Source organism: Triticum aestivum, chromosome 2B (genome assembly GCF_018294505.1).
Source record: "Triticum aestivum cultivar Chinese Spring chromosome 2B, IWGSC CS RefSeq v2.1, whole genome shotgun sequence".
NCBI lineage: Eukaryota > Viridiplantae > Streptophyta > Magnoliopsida > Poales > Poaceae > Triticum > Triticum aestivum.
Window position 1 is genome coordinate 183,595,823 of NC_057798.1, and position 13,617 is coordinate 183,609,439.

Below are 13,617 nucleotides of genomic sequence, written 5' to 3' on the forward strand. Positions count from 1 at the left end.
AATGGTTTATTCTTAATGAATCTCGAACGTGATGTTACACATATTCATAGTGTGAATACCAAAAGATGTAAAGTTGATAACGATAGTCCCACATACTTGTGGCACTGCCGCCTTGGTCACATTGGTGTCAAGCGCATGAAGAAGCTCCATGCTGATGGACTTTTAGAGTCTCTCGATTATGAATCATTTGACACATGCGAACCATGCCTCATGGGCAAAATGACCAAGACTCCGTTCTCCGGAACAATGGAGCGAGCAACCAACTTATTGGAAATCATACATACTGATGTGTGCGGTCCAATGAGCGTTGAGGCTCGCGGAGGATATCGTTATGTTCTCACTCTCACTGACGACTTGAGTAGATATGGGTATGTCTACTTGATGAAACACAAGTCTGAGACCTTTGAAAAGTTCAAGGAATTTCAGAATGAGGTAGAGAATCAACGTGACCGAAAGATAAAGTTCCTACGATCAGATCGTGGAGGAGAATATTTAAGTCACGAATTTGGTACGCACTTAAGGAAATGTGGAATCGTTTCACAACTCACGCCGCCTGGAACACCTCAGCGTAACGGTGTGTCCGAACGTCGTAATCGCACTCTATTGGATATGGTGCGATCTATGATGTCTCTTACCGACTTACCGCTATCATTTTGGGGATACGCTCTAGAGACAGCTACATTCACTTTAAATAGGGCACCGTCTAAATCCGTTGAGACGACACCGTATGAATTATGGTTTGGGAAGAAACCTAAGCTGTCGTTTCTAAAAGTTTGGGGATGCGATGCTTATGTCAAGAAACTTCAACCTGAAAAGCTCGAACCCAAGTCGGAAAAATGCGTCTTCATAGGATACCCCAAGGAAACCATTGGGTATACCTTCTACCTCAGATCCGAAGGCAAGATCTTTGTTGCCAAGAACGGGTCCTTTCTGGAGAAAGAGTTTCTCTCGAGAGAAGTAAGTGGGAGGAAAGTGGAACTTGATGAAGTACTACCTCTTGAACCGGTGAGTAGCGCAGCTCAGGAAGATGTTCCTGTGGTGCCAGCACCAACTGAAGAGGAAGTTAATGATGATGATCAAGGTACTTCGGATCAAGTTACTACTGAACTTCGTAGGTCCACGAGGACACGTTCCACACCAGAGTGGTATGGCAACCCTGTCCTGGAAATCATGTTGTTAGACAACAGTGAACCTTCGAACTATGAAGAAGCGATGGCGGGCCCAGATTCCAACAAATGGCTTGAAGCCATGCAATCCGAGATAGGATCCATGTATGAAAACGAAGTATGGACTTTGACAGACTTGCCCGATGATCGGCGAGCGATAGAAAACAAATGGATCTTTAAGAAGAAGACGGACGCAGATGGTAATGTTACCATTTATAAAGCTCGACTTGTCGCTAAGGGTTATCGGCAAGTTCAAGGGGTTGACTACGATGAGACATTCTCTCCCGTAGCGAAGCTAAAGTCCGTCCGAATCATGTTAGCAATTGCCGCATACTATGATTATGAGATATGGCAGATGGACGTCAAAACGGCATTCCTTAACGGTCATCTTAAGGAAGAACTGTATATGATGCAGCCGGAAGGTTTTGTCGACCCTGAGAATGCTAACAAGGTATGCAAGCTCCAGCGATCCATTTATGGGCTGGTGCAAGCATCTCGGAGTTGGAACATTCGCTTTGATGAGATGATCAAAGCGTTTGGGTTTATGCAGACTTATGGAGAAGCCTGCGTTTACAAGAAAGTGAGTGGGAGCGCTGTAGCATTTCTCATATTATATGTAGATGACATACTTTTGATGGGAAATGATATAGAACTCTTGGACAACATTAAGGCCTACTTGAATAAGTGTTTTTCAATGAAGGACCTTGGAGAAGCTGCTTACATATTAGGCATCAAGATCTATAGGGATAGATCGAGACGCCTCATAGGTCTTTCACAAAGCACATACCTTGATAAGATATTGAAGAAGTTCAATATGGATCAGTCCAAGAAAGGGTTCTTGCCTGTATTGCAAGGTGTGAGATTGAGCTCGGCTCAATGCCCGACCACGGCAGAAGATAAAGAAGAGATGAGTGTCATCCCCTATGCCTCAGCCATAGGGTCTATTATGTATGCCATGCTGTGTACCAGACCTGATGTAAACCTTGCCGTAAGTTTGGTAGGAAGGTACCAAAGTAATCCCGGCAAGGAACACTGGACAGCGGTCAAGAACATCCTAAAGTACCTGAAAAGGACTAAGGATATGTTTCTCGTTTATGGAGGTGACGAAGAGCTCGTCGTAAAGGGTTACGTCGACGCTAGCTTCGACACAGATCTGGATGACTCTAAGTCACAAACCGGATACGTGTATATTTTGAATGGTGGGGCAGTAAGCTGGTGCAGTTGCAAGCAAAGCGTCGTGGCGGGATCTACATGTGAAGCAGAGTACATGGCAGCCTCGGAGGCAGCGCATGAAGCAATCTGGGTGAAGGAGTTCATCACCGACCTAGGAGTCATACCCAATGCGTCGGGGCCGATCAAACTCTTCTGTGACAACACTGGAGCTATTGCACTTGCCAAGGAGCCCAGGTTTCACAAGAAGACCAGGCACATCAAGCGTCGCTTCAACTCCATACGTGAAAATGTTCAAGATGGAGACATAGATATTTGTAAAGTACACACGGACCTGAATGTAGCAGATCCGTTGACTAAACCTCTCCCTAGGGCAAAACATGATCAACACCAAAATTCCATGGGTGTTCGATTCATCACAATGTAACTAGATGATTGACTCTAGTGCAAGTGGGAGACTGTTGGAAATATGCCCTAGAGGCAATAATAAAATGGTTATTATTATATTTCTTTGTTCATGGTAATAGTCTATTATTCATGCTACAATTGTGTTATCCGGAAATCGTAATACACGTGTGAATACATAGACCACAACGTGTCCCTAGTGAGCCTCTAGTTGACTAGCTCGTTGATCAACAGATAGTCATGGTTTCCTGACTATGGGCATTGGATGTCATTGATAACGGGATCACATCATTAGGAGAATGATGTGATGGACAAGACCCAATCCTAAGCATAGCTCAAAGATCGTGTAGTTCGTTTAGCTAGAGCTTTTCCAAATGTCAAGTATCATTTCCTTAGACCATGAGATTGTGCAACTCCCGGATACCGTAGGAGTGCTTTGGGTGTGCCAAACGTCACAACGTAACTGGGTGACTATAAAGGTGCACTACGGGTATCTCCGAAAGTGTCTGTTGGGTTGGCACGAATCGAGACTGGGATTTGTCACTCCGTATGACGGAGAGGTATCTCTGGGCCCACTCGGTAATGCATCATCATAATGAGCTCAATGTGACCAAGTGTCTGGTCACGGGATCATGCATTACGGTACGAGTAAAGTGACTTGCCGGTAACGAGATTAAACGAGGTATTGGGATACCGACGATCGAGTCTCGGGCAAGTAACGTACCGATTGACAAAGGGAATTGTATACGGGGTTGCTTAAATCCTCGACATCGTGGTTCATCCGATGAGATCATCGAGGAGCATGTGGGAGCCAACATGGGTATCCAGATCCCGCTGTTGGTTATTGACCGGAGAGGCGTCTCGGTCATGTCTGCATGTCTCCCGAACCCGTAGGGTCTACACACTTAAGGTTCGGTGACGCTAGGGTTGTAGAGATATGAGTATGCAGTAAACCGAAAGTTGTTCGGAGTCCCGGATGAGATCCCGGACGTCACGAGGAGTTCCGGAATGGTCCGGAGGTAAAGAATTATATATAGGAAGTCAGGTTTCGGCCATCGGGAAAGTTTTGAGGTCACCGGTATTGTACCGGGACCACCGGAAGGGTCCCGGGGGTCCACCGGGTGGGGCCACCTATCCCGGAGGGCCCCATGGGCTGAAGTGGGAGGGGAACCAGCCCCTGGTGGGCTGGTGCGCCCCCCTTGGGCCCCCCTGCGCCTAGGGTTGGGAAACCCTAGGGGTGGGGGCGCCTCCACCTGGCTTGGGGGGCAAGCCACCCCCCTGGCCGCCGCCCCCCTAGGAGATCCCATCTCCTAGGGCCGGCGCCCCCCCTAGGGGCCCTATATAAAGAGGGGGGAGGGAGGGCAGCCGCACCCTTGCACTTGGCGCCTCCCTTCCCCCTTGCTACACCTCTCCCTCCCGCAGACGCTTGGCGAAGCCCTGCCGGGATCCCTGCTGCATCCACCACCACGTCGTCGTGCTGCTGGATCTTCATCAACCTCTCCTTCCCCCTTGCTGGATCAAGAAGGAGGAGACGTCACGCTGACCGTACGTGTGTTGAACGCGGAGGTGCCGTCCGTTCGGCGCTAGGATCTCCGGTGATTTGGATCACAACGAGTACGACTCCCTCAACCCCGTTCTCTTGAACGCTTTCGCTCGATCTACAAGGGTATGTAGATGCACTCCTCTCTCTCGTTGCTAGATGAACTCATAGATTGATCTTGGTGAAACCGTAGGAAATTTTATATTTTCTGCAACGTTCCCCAACATAACTGAGGGTATTCCAAAATTTAATATTGATAGATTTCTTGATTTTGATCTAGAGAAGATTTATATGTATTGTGCGGTGAATTGCATTGAAAATCCTTATATTGCCAATTACCTAAAGAAAAGAAAGCAAATGGAAGATGATGAGAATACTAATGAAAGGGAAGAGGCTTCCCAATCTCCTCCTATTATTTCTTATGATGAATCAGGTAACGAGGAGGAGCTTTCTATTCAACCAATCTCATCAATAAGGAGCTCAAAGAGGAAGGTTGAACCTACACATAATGTGAAGAAGAAAAAGAAAAGAAGGAGCAACAAAGGTAAAAAGGTATCCCTCCCAAATGATGTTGCTCCTACTACTACTTGTGATGATGATAATTGCTATACTATTGGTGTTATCCATATTTTTAATGATGAGAGTGATTATGCTTATGATATGAAAGGGCCCAAGCTTGGGGAAGCTATGTTTGATGAGGATAAAATATTTGAGAATATATTTGCTGGAATTAATGTTTGTCCCAAGCTTGGGGATGCTATGTTTAATGAAGATGATATTTTTAGCACCCCAAGTTTTGATATGCAAAGTTGTTATGATGATAGCATGCCTCCTACCTATGATGATTATATTGATGAAAGTGGGTTCGGAAGAGTGTCAACTTTATTTAGTGCTGATTCCACTATTTCGGAAGAGGTCCCAATTGATTATGAGAACAAAGTTGCTATCTATGATGATTATTGTGATGACTTGTATGATATTAAGAATAATGATAACAATGAAACTTGTCATCATGATTTTAGTTTCCAATTAGATTATGCCTCACATGATAATTGTTTTGTTGAGTTTGCTCCCACTACTATTCATGAGAAGAATTTTCTATGCTAGTAGATCATGAAAAGAATGCTTTAGGTTCTGGTTATATTGTTGAATTTATTCATGATGCTACTGAAAATTATTATAAGGGAGGAACATATGCTTGTATGAATTGCAATAATATCAAGTTTCCTCTCTATGTGCTTAAATTCTTGAAGCTATGCTTGTGTTACCTTCCTATGCTTGTTGATTATTGTTGCCATAAGTTATTTTCTCACAAAATCCCTATGCATAGGAAGTGGGTTAGGCTTAAAAGTGCTAGTCATATGCTTCATGATGCTCCTGTTATGTTTCAATTCTTATCTTTTATGTGAGCATCATTGTCATCATCATGCCTAGCTAGAAAGGCATTAAAGAAAAGCGCTTGTTGGGAGACAACCCAATACTTATCCTTACTGTTTTTGTGTGTTCACATGATTATGCTACTGTAGTAATCATGTTTTATAGCTTTTGTTTCAATAAAGTGCCAAGTAAGACCTTTAGGATGGCTTACGGTGATAGTTGTGTTGATCCTGCTGAAAATCAGAAACTTTTGCACCTAGTAAATTAGTTTTCTTAATTCACATAAACGTGATTCTGATCTGATTATTTTTGCTCTGGATTGGTAAACGAATTTCTTAGGACTTCCTAATTTGGTAGGATTTTTGGAGTTCCATAAGTATACATTTGATACAGATTACTGCAGACTGTTCTGTTTTTGACAGATTCTGTTTTCTACGTGTTGTTTGCTTATTTTGATAAATCTATGAGTAGTATCGGAGGGTATGAACCATAGATAAGTTGGAGTACAGTAGATATTACACCAATATGAATAAAGAATGAGTTAATTATAGTACCTTATGTGGTGGTTTTGTTTTCTTTCACTAACGGAGCTTATAAGATTTCCTGCTGAGTTTTGTGTTGTGAAGTTTTCAAGTTTTGGGTAAAGATTCGATGGACGATGGAACAAGGAGTGGCAAGAGCCTAAGCCTGGGGATGCCCAAGGCATCCCAAGGTAATATTCAAGGACAACCAAAAGCCCAAGCTTGGGGATGCCCCAGAAGGCATCCCCTCTTTCGTCTTCATACCATCGGTAACTTTACTTGAAGCTATATTTTTATTCACCACATGATATGTGTTTTGCTTGGAGCGTCATTTTATTTTGTTAGTATTTGCTTGATGTTATTTAGAATAATGTTTTGCATCTTTAGTTTCAATGAATAAGTCAAGGATAGCCTTTGCCATGCTTATTTTGCTAGTATACATGTTGCTGTTTGAAAACAGAAAGTTTACTTCTATTGCAAAAACATTCCCTAGAAAAGTCAGAGAATGGTATAATGATGAAACCTTTGGCATGATGAGCTCTGATAAATTTATTACAGTGGGAATTTTATTTCATAATTTTTGGAGTTAGGGAAGTATGATGACTCTTGCATTCTTTACAGACTGTACTGTTTTCGCAGATTGCTCTTATGGTTGCATTGTTTGCATATGTTTGCTTGTTTAATGATTCTATTTGAGGATAGGAGTATTAAATATGCAGAGGCATTTAGTATTCAATGTTGAATAATAATGTTAGTGATTTGTTATAGTAGAAAATGATAAGGTTTTGCATTAGTTTATACTAACCTATCTCACGAGTTCTTGTTGAGTTTGTTGTGAATGAAGCTTTTGATAAAAAGAGAAACCATGATATGAGAGGAATTAAGGAGACACAAAAGTTCAAGCTTGGGGATTCCCAAGGCACCCCAAGATAATATTTCAAGAAGTCTCAAGCATCTAAGCTTGGGGATGCCCCGATAGGCATCCCAACTTTCTTCTTCAACAACTATCGGTTAGTATCGGTTGAGCCTAAGTTTTTGCTCCTTCACATGAGTTGTGCTATCCTTGCAATGTAGTTTTCTTTAGCTTTGATTGCTGTTTGAATAAAGTATCAAGATATGAAATTATTAAATGGGAGAGTCTTCACATAGTTGCATAATTATTCGACTACTCATTGATCTTCACTTATATCTTTCGGAGTAGTTTTTGTTATTGCTCTAGTACTTCACTTATATCTTTTAGAGCATGGTGGTAGTTTTATTTTTAAGAAATAGATGAACTCTCATGCTTCACTTATATTATTTTGAGAGTCTTAAATAGCATGGTAATTTGCTTAAATAATCCTAATATGCTAAGCATACAAGATTTGTAAGAATTCTTATGAGTGTGTTGAATACTATGAGAAGTTTGATGCTTGATAATCATTTTGAGATATGGAGATGGTGATATTAGAGTCATGCTAGTTGAGTAGTTGTGAATTTAAAGAATACTTGTGTTGAAGTTTGTGATTCCCGTAGCATGCACATATGGTGAACCGTTATGTGATGAACTCGGAGCATGATTTATATATTGATTGTCTTCCTTATGAGTGGCAGTCGGGGACGAGCGATGGTTTTTTCCTACCAATCTATCCCCCTAGGAGCATGCGCGTAATACTTTGCTTTGATAACTTCTAGATTTTTGCAATAAGTATATGAGTTCTTTATGACTAATGTTGAGTCCATGGATTATACGCACTTTTTCCCATCCTTCCACCATTGCTAGCCTCTCTAATACCACGCACTTTTCGCCGGTATCATACACCCACCATATATCTTCCTCAAAAAAGCCACCATACCTACCTATCATGGCATTTCCATAGTCATTCCAAGATATATTGCCATGCAACTTTCCACCGTTCCGTTTATTATGACACGCTCTATCATTGTCATATTGCTAGCATGATCATGTAGTTGACATCGTATTTGTGGCAAAGCCACCATTCATAATTCTTTCATACATGTCACTCTTGATTCATTGCATATCCCGGTACACCACCGGAGGCATTCATATAGAGTCATACCTTGTTCTAAGAATCGAGTTGTAATTGTTGAGTTGTAAGAAAAATAAAAGTGTGATGATCATCATTTTTAGCATTGTCCCAAGTGAGGAAAGGATGATGGAGACCATGATTCCCCCACAAGTTGGGATGAGACTCCCGATGAAAAAAATAAAAGAGGCCAAAGAAGCCCCCAAAAAAGGGAGGCCATAAAAAAAAGAGAAAAGGCCCAAAAAAAATAAAAGAAAAAGAGAGAAAAAGAGAGAAGCGACAATGCTACTATCCTTTTACCACACTTGTGCTTCAAAGTAGCACCATGATCTTCATGATAGAGAGTCTCCTATGTTGTCACTTTCATATACTAGTGGGAATTTTCATTATAGAACTTGGCTTGTATATTCCAATGATGGGCTTCCTCAAAATGCCCTAGGTCTTCGTGAGCAAGCGAGTTGGATGCACACCCACTTAGTTTCTTCTGTTGAGCTTTCATATACTTATAGCTCTAGTCCATTCGTTGCATGGCAATCCCTACTCACTCACATTGATATCTATTGATGGGCATCTCCATAGCCCGTTGATACGCCTAGTTGATGTGAGACTATCTTCTCCCTTTTTGTCTTCTCCACAACCACCATTCTATTCCACATATAGTGCTATATCCATGGCTCACGCTCATGTATTGCGTGAAGATTGAAAAAGTTTTGAGAATGTCATAAGTATGAAACAATTGCTTGGCTTGTCATCGGGGTTGTGCATGATTTAAATATTTTGCGTGGGGAAGATGGAGCATAGCCAGACTATATGATTTTGTAGGGATAACTTTCTTTGGCCATGTTATTTTGAGAAGACATAATTGCTTTGTTAGTATGCTTGAAGTATTATTGTTTTTATGTCAATATGAACTTTTGTCTTGAATCTTTTGGATCTGAATATTCATATCACAAGTAAGAAGAATAACATTGAAATTATGCCAAGTAGCACTCCGCATCAAAAATTCTTTTTTATCATTTACCTACTCGAGGACGAGCAGGAATTAAGCTTGGGGATGCTTGATACGTCTCCAACGTATCTATAATTTTTGATTGCTCCATGCTATATTATCTACTGTTTTGGGCAATATTGGGCTTTATTATCCATTTTTATATTATTTTTGGGACTAACCTATTAACCGAAGGCCCAGCCCAGATTTGTTGTTTTATGCCTATTTCAGTGTTTCGAGGAAAAGGAATATCAGACGAAGTCAAAACGGAACGAAATCAATTGGAGAAGTTATTCTTAGAAGGAAAGCCACCCGATGGACTTGGAGTGCACCTCCGGAAAGAAGGGAGGTGCTCACAAGGGTGGGGGGCGCGCCCCCCTGCCTCATGGCCCCCCCTTCGGTCCACCGACGTACTTCTTTCACCCATATATACCTACGTACCCTAAAACTTCCAGAACAGAAGATAGATCGGGAGTTCCGCCGCCGCAAGCCTCTGTAGCCACCAAAAACCTCTCGGGAGCCCATTCCATCACCCTGTCGGAGGGGGATCCCATCACCGGTGGCCATCTTCATCATTCCGGCGCTATCCATGACGAGGAGGGAGTAGTTCACCCTCGGGGCTGAGGGTATGTACCACTAGCTATGTGTTTGATCTCTCTCTCTCTCGTGTTCTGTCTCGTGTTCCCTCTATGGCACGATCTTGATGTATCCCGAGCTTTGCTATTATAGTTGGATCTTATGATGTTTCTCCCCCTCTACTCTCTTGTGATGAATTGAGTTTCCCCTTTGAAGTTATCTTATCGGATTGAGTCTTTTATGAGAACACTTGATGTATGTCTTGCCGTGATTATCTGTGATGACAATGGGATATCATGTGCCACTTGATGTATGTTTTGGTGATCAACTTGCGGGTTTCGTGACATTGGGAACCTATGCATAGGGGTTAGCACACGTTCTTGACTCTCCGATAGAAACTTTGGGGCACTCTTTGAAGTACTTTGTGTTGGTTGGATGAATCTGAGATTGTGTGATGCATATCATATAATCATGCCCACGGATACTTGAGGTGACAATGGAGTATCTAGGTGACATTAGGGTTTTGGTTGATTTGTGTCTTAAGGTGTTATTCTAGTACGAACTCTTTTATAGATTGATCCGAAAGAATAACTTTGAGGTGGTTTCGTATCCTACCATAATCTCTACGTTTGTTCTCCGCTATTAGTGGCTTTGGAGTGACTCTTTGTTGCATGTTGAGGGCTTGTTATATGATCTATCTATGTTATTATTGTTGAGAGAACTTGCACTAGTGAAAGTATGAACCCTAGACCTTGTTTCCTATCATTGCAATACCGTTTACGCTCACTTTTACCACTTGTTACATTGCTGTTTTTATAATTTCAAATTACAAATACCTTTATCTACTATCTATTTTGCACTTGTATCACCATCTCTTCACCGAACTAGTGCACCTATACAATTTACCATTGTATTGTGTGTGTTGGGGACACAAGAGACTCTTTGTTATTTGGTTGCAGGGTTGTTTGAGAGAGACCATCTTCATCCTACGCCTCCTACGGATTGATAAACCTTAGGTCATCCACTTGAGGGAAATTTGCTACTGTCCTACAAACCTGTGCACTTGTAGGCCCAACAACGTCTACAAGAAGAAGGTTGTGTAGTAGACATCACGCGGTCACCACCATCGCGGTCACCACGGCCACCGCCAGGGTGCGGAGGCGGCGGGGGAGGAGCGACCGGGGCGCCAGCAGGGGCGCCAGCAGGGGCGCGATCCGTACGATTTGGCGTGGCACGGCCACCCGTGCTGGAGCTGGCACCCGGGGCGCCGCCACTCTGCAGGGCGAACGCGGAGGCGCTTTCTTCAGCCGCGTGGTGCTCCTGGGATTCTTCGGCAAGGACGACCCGGGAGAGGACGGTGTCGAAAGGCAAGTCCTGATCGCCGAGGACCACCCGGATCGTGTCGAGCCACTTGTCGAGGCCATGGAGGAACTGGGTGGTGAGGTCGACCTCGGTAACGGCGCGGTCGATGTCGGCGAGAGCGTCGGTGAGGAGTTTCATCCGGCAAGCGTACTTGGAGACGGACAGATCACCTTGCTTGAGGTTGCGGTACTTGCGGTTGAGAATCATGAAGCGAGCTGCGCGATTTGCGAGGAAGTAGTCGCGGATCTTGTTCCAGAGGGCGAAGTAGTCATGGCGCCACCGACGTGATCACACATGGTGTCCGAGAGGGTGGCATAGATCCACAGAACAACATGAGAATCGAGCTCGCGGTAGGTGGCAGAAGCATTGGGTGGGGGCGGGTGTTCAACGAGGTAGGAGACGCCGTAGCGGATGAGGACCATGAGGAAGAATGTTTTCCATTTGTGATAATTGTGATCGGCGGGGTTGAGAAGAAACTTTATGTGGTTTGTGATGTGATCCAGGAAGATGGGGTTGCGGGGAGCGGGCGCCGGAGGAGCAGGAGGGACGGCGGTGGTGTACAGGGGAGCAAACTGAGTACCTGTGGCGGGGGAGGAGCCGTTGACGAGAGAGGGAGAAGTGCCGAAAACGAACGGCGGAGAGGAGGCAGTGGAGGTGGCCGCGGCAGGCGCCGTCGAGGAGGAGGAGAGGTCGCCGGGGGAGGTGGCGGAGCTCGTAGCGGCGGCGGTGGAGGGAGAGGAGGCCATGGTTCGCCTGGTAAACGGATACCAAGTTGGACAGATCGATTCTGTATTCACTGAATGATTGAGTTACAAAGTACACATACATATATCCCCTCAGGGAGAGAGAGGCAGCGCTCCTGAAAATGTGGCACGCAGGCCACGAGCGTTGCTCGATCCTACAATCTAGGAATGGACTCGGTTTACATGACTAACGTTACAATGCACAAGTACATGGTTTAACACCCTTTTGATGCCTGGGTCACTAGCGAGGAAATAAGAAGCGGAGCAGAGTTGTTTATCTCTTGGCCTCTTTCTTCTCGCAGGCCACCTGACCGAGCTGGATGTAGTCATCGTCATGGACCTAAGTATTTGGGACTAGACATCGTCGACGGCGGCCGCTAAACGTCCTACCAAAAACTATTTAGAAGGTGGCGATACGACTAGGGACGGAAGATCTTAGTTTTTGGTACGACGTTTTTGGACCGAAGGATGGGTGAGCCCTGCTACACATAAGATAGTTTCATTCAATATGATTCCAGTACGACAGAAAATAGCAGCCATCACATCTGTTCCGTGGGGGAAATATCATGTGCTACCGTCCATGGGGTGATACACTGCTGCAGGACCACTGCATGCAAAGCACACGATGAATTCATTAATATCACTCCGTCCGAAAATGCTTATCATCAAAATGGATAAAAAAGATACATCTAGATGTATTTTAGTTCTAAATACATCACTCTTTATCCATTTTGATGACAAGTATTTTCGGACGGAGGAAGTATATTTATGACATATACCCCATTGAACATTTGCATCTTGCCACCTACAGAAGCATGTCTTTGCAATCTCTGCTCCAGACCCCTGTTCTCGATTTCTCACACCAGCATGATGGATTTTCATATAAGCGCCAGCATGTAGTATGACGAGTATCTTGTCTTGTCAGCTACTCCCTCCGTTCGGAATACTTGTCTCGAAAATAGATGTATCTAAAACTAAAATACATCTAGATACATCCATTTCTGCGATAAGTAATTCCGAACGGAGGGAGTACCTATTGACTGTTGACTGATGAGGTTCTTCTCAATATACAACCCATTAACGGTGGTGCAAAGGGCGCACTCTCGCGCTAGCCACGTCATCACAAGAAGACAAAAAAAAGGTCCACGCTCCCGCACAGCTCGCTCGATCCCCTTTCTCCTCTTGCTTTCCCCTCTCTCTCCACAAAACACTGCTGCCGCTGCCGCCACCGCCGATTCCTCCTGGGCATGGGCGTCTCCGGCGCCGCCATCAATAGACGGGACTCCACCTCGCCCCACTCTACCGATTTCCCGCCCTAGCCGCTGCTCTACGCCCCCGCTTGCGCCCGCACAGATAACCCTAGAGAGAGGTCGTAGGGGAGGGCGGAGAAGAGGTCATGGGGGAGGAAGAAGAGGAGGACATGGAGGCCACGGGCGCAAGTCTGTCAAGTGCGCTCATTCCCGAGCTCCAGACCATTCCACGAGCGCACTTGATGCGAAGACCAGCTCCAGACCACTCTACGCCCCCTCATTCCCGAAGTTGGTCTTCGCATCAAGTGCGCTCGCTCCGCCTCTGCTTCCAGCGACCACGCCCGCCACAGTCTGGTGAGCTTCTTCTCCTGTTATATTCCTGTACCATTTGGTGGCCTCTCTCCCTTCCCATTTGAGGAGAGGAGTCAAGTACTGGCTAGGTTTTTGTAAATAGGTTGTTGGTTTCTTCTCGTGGAGTAGATTCTTAGGTCT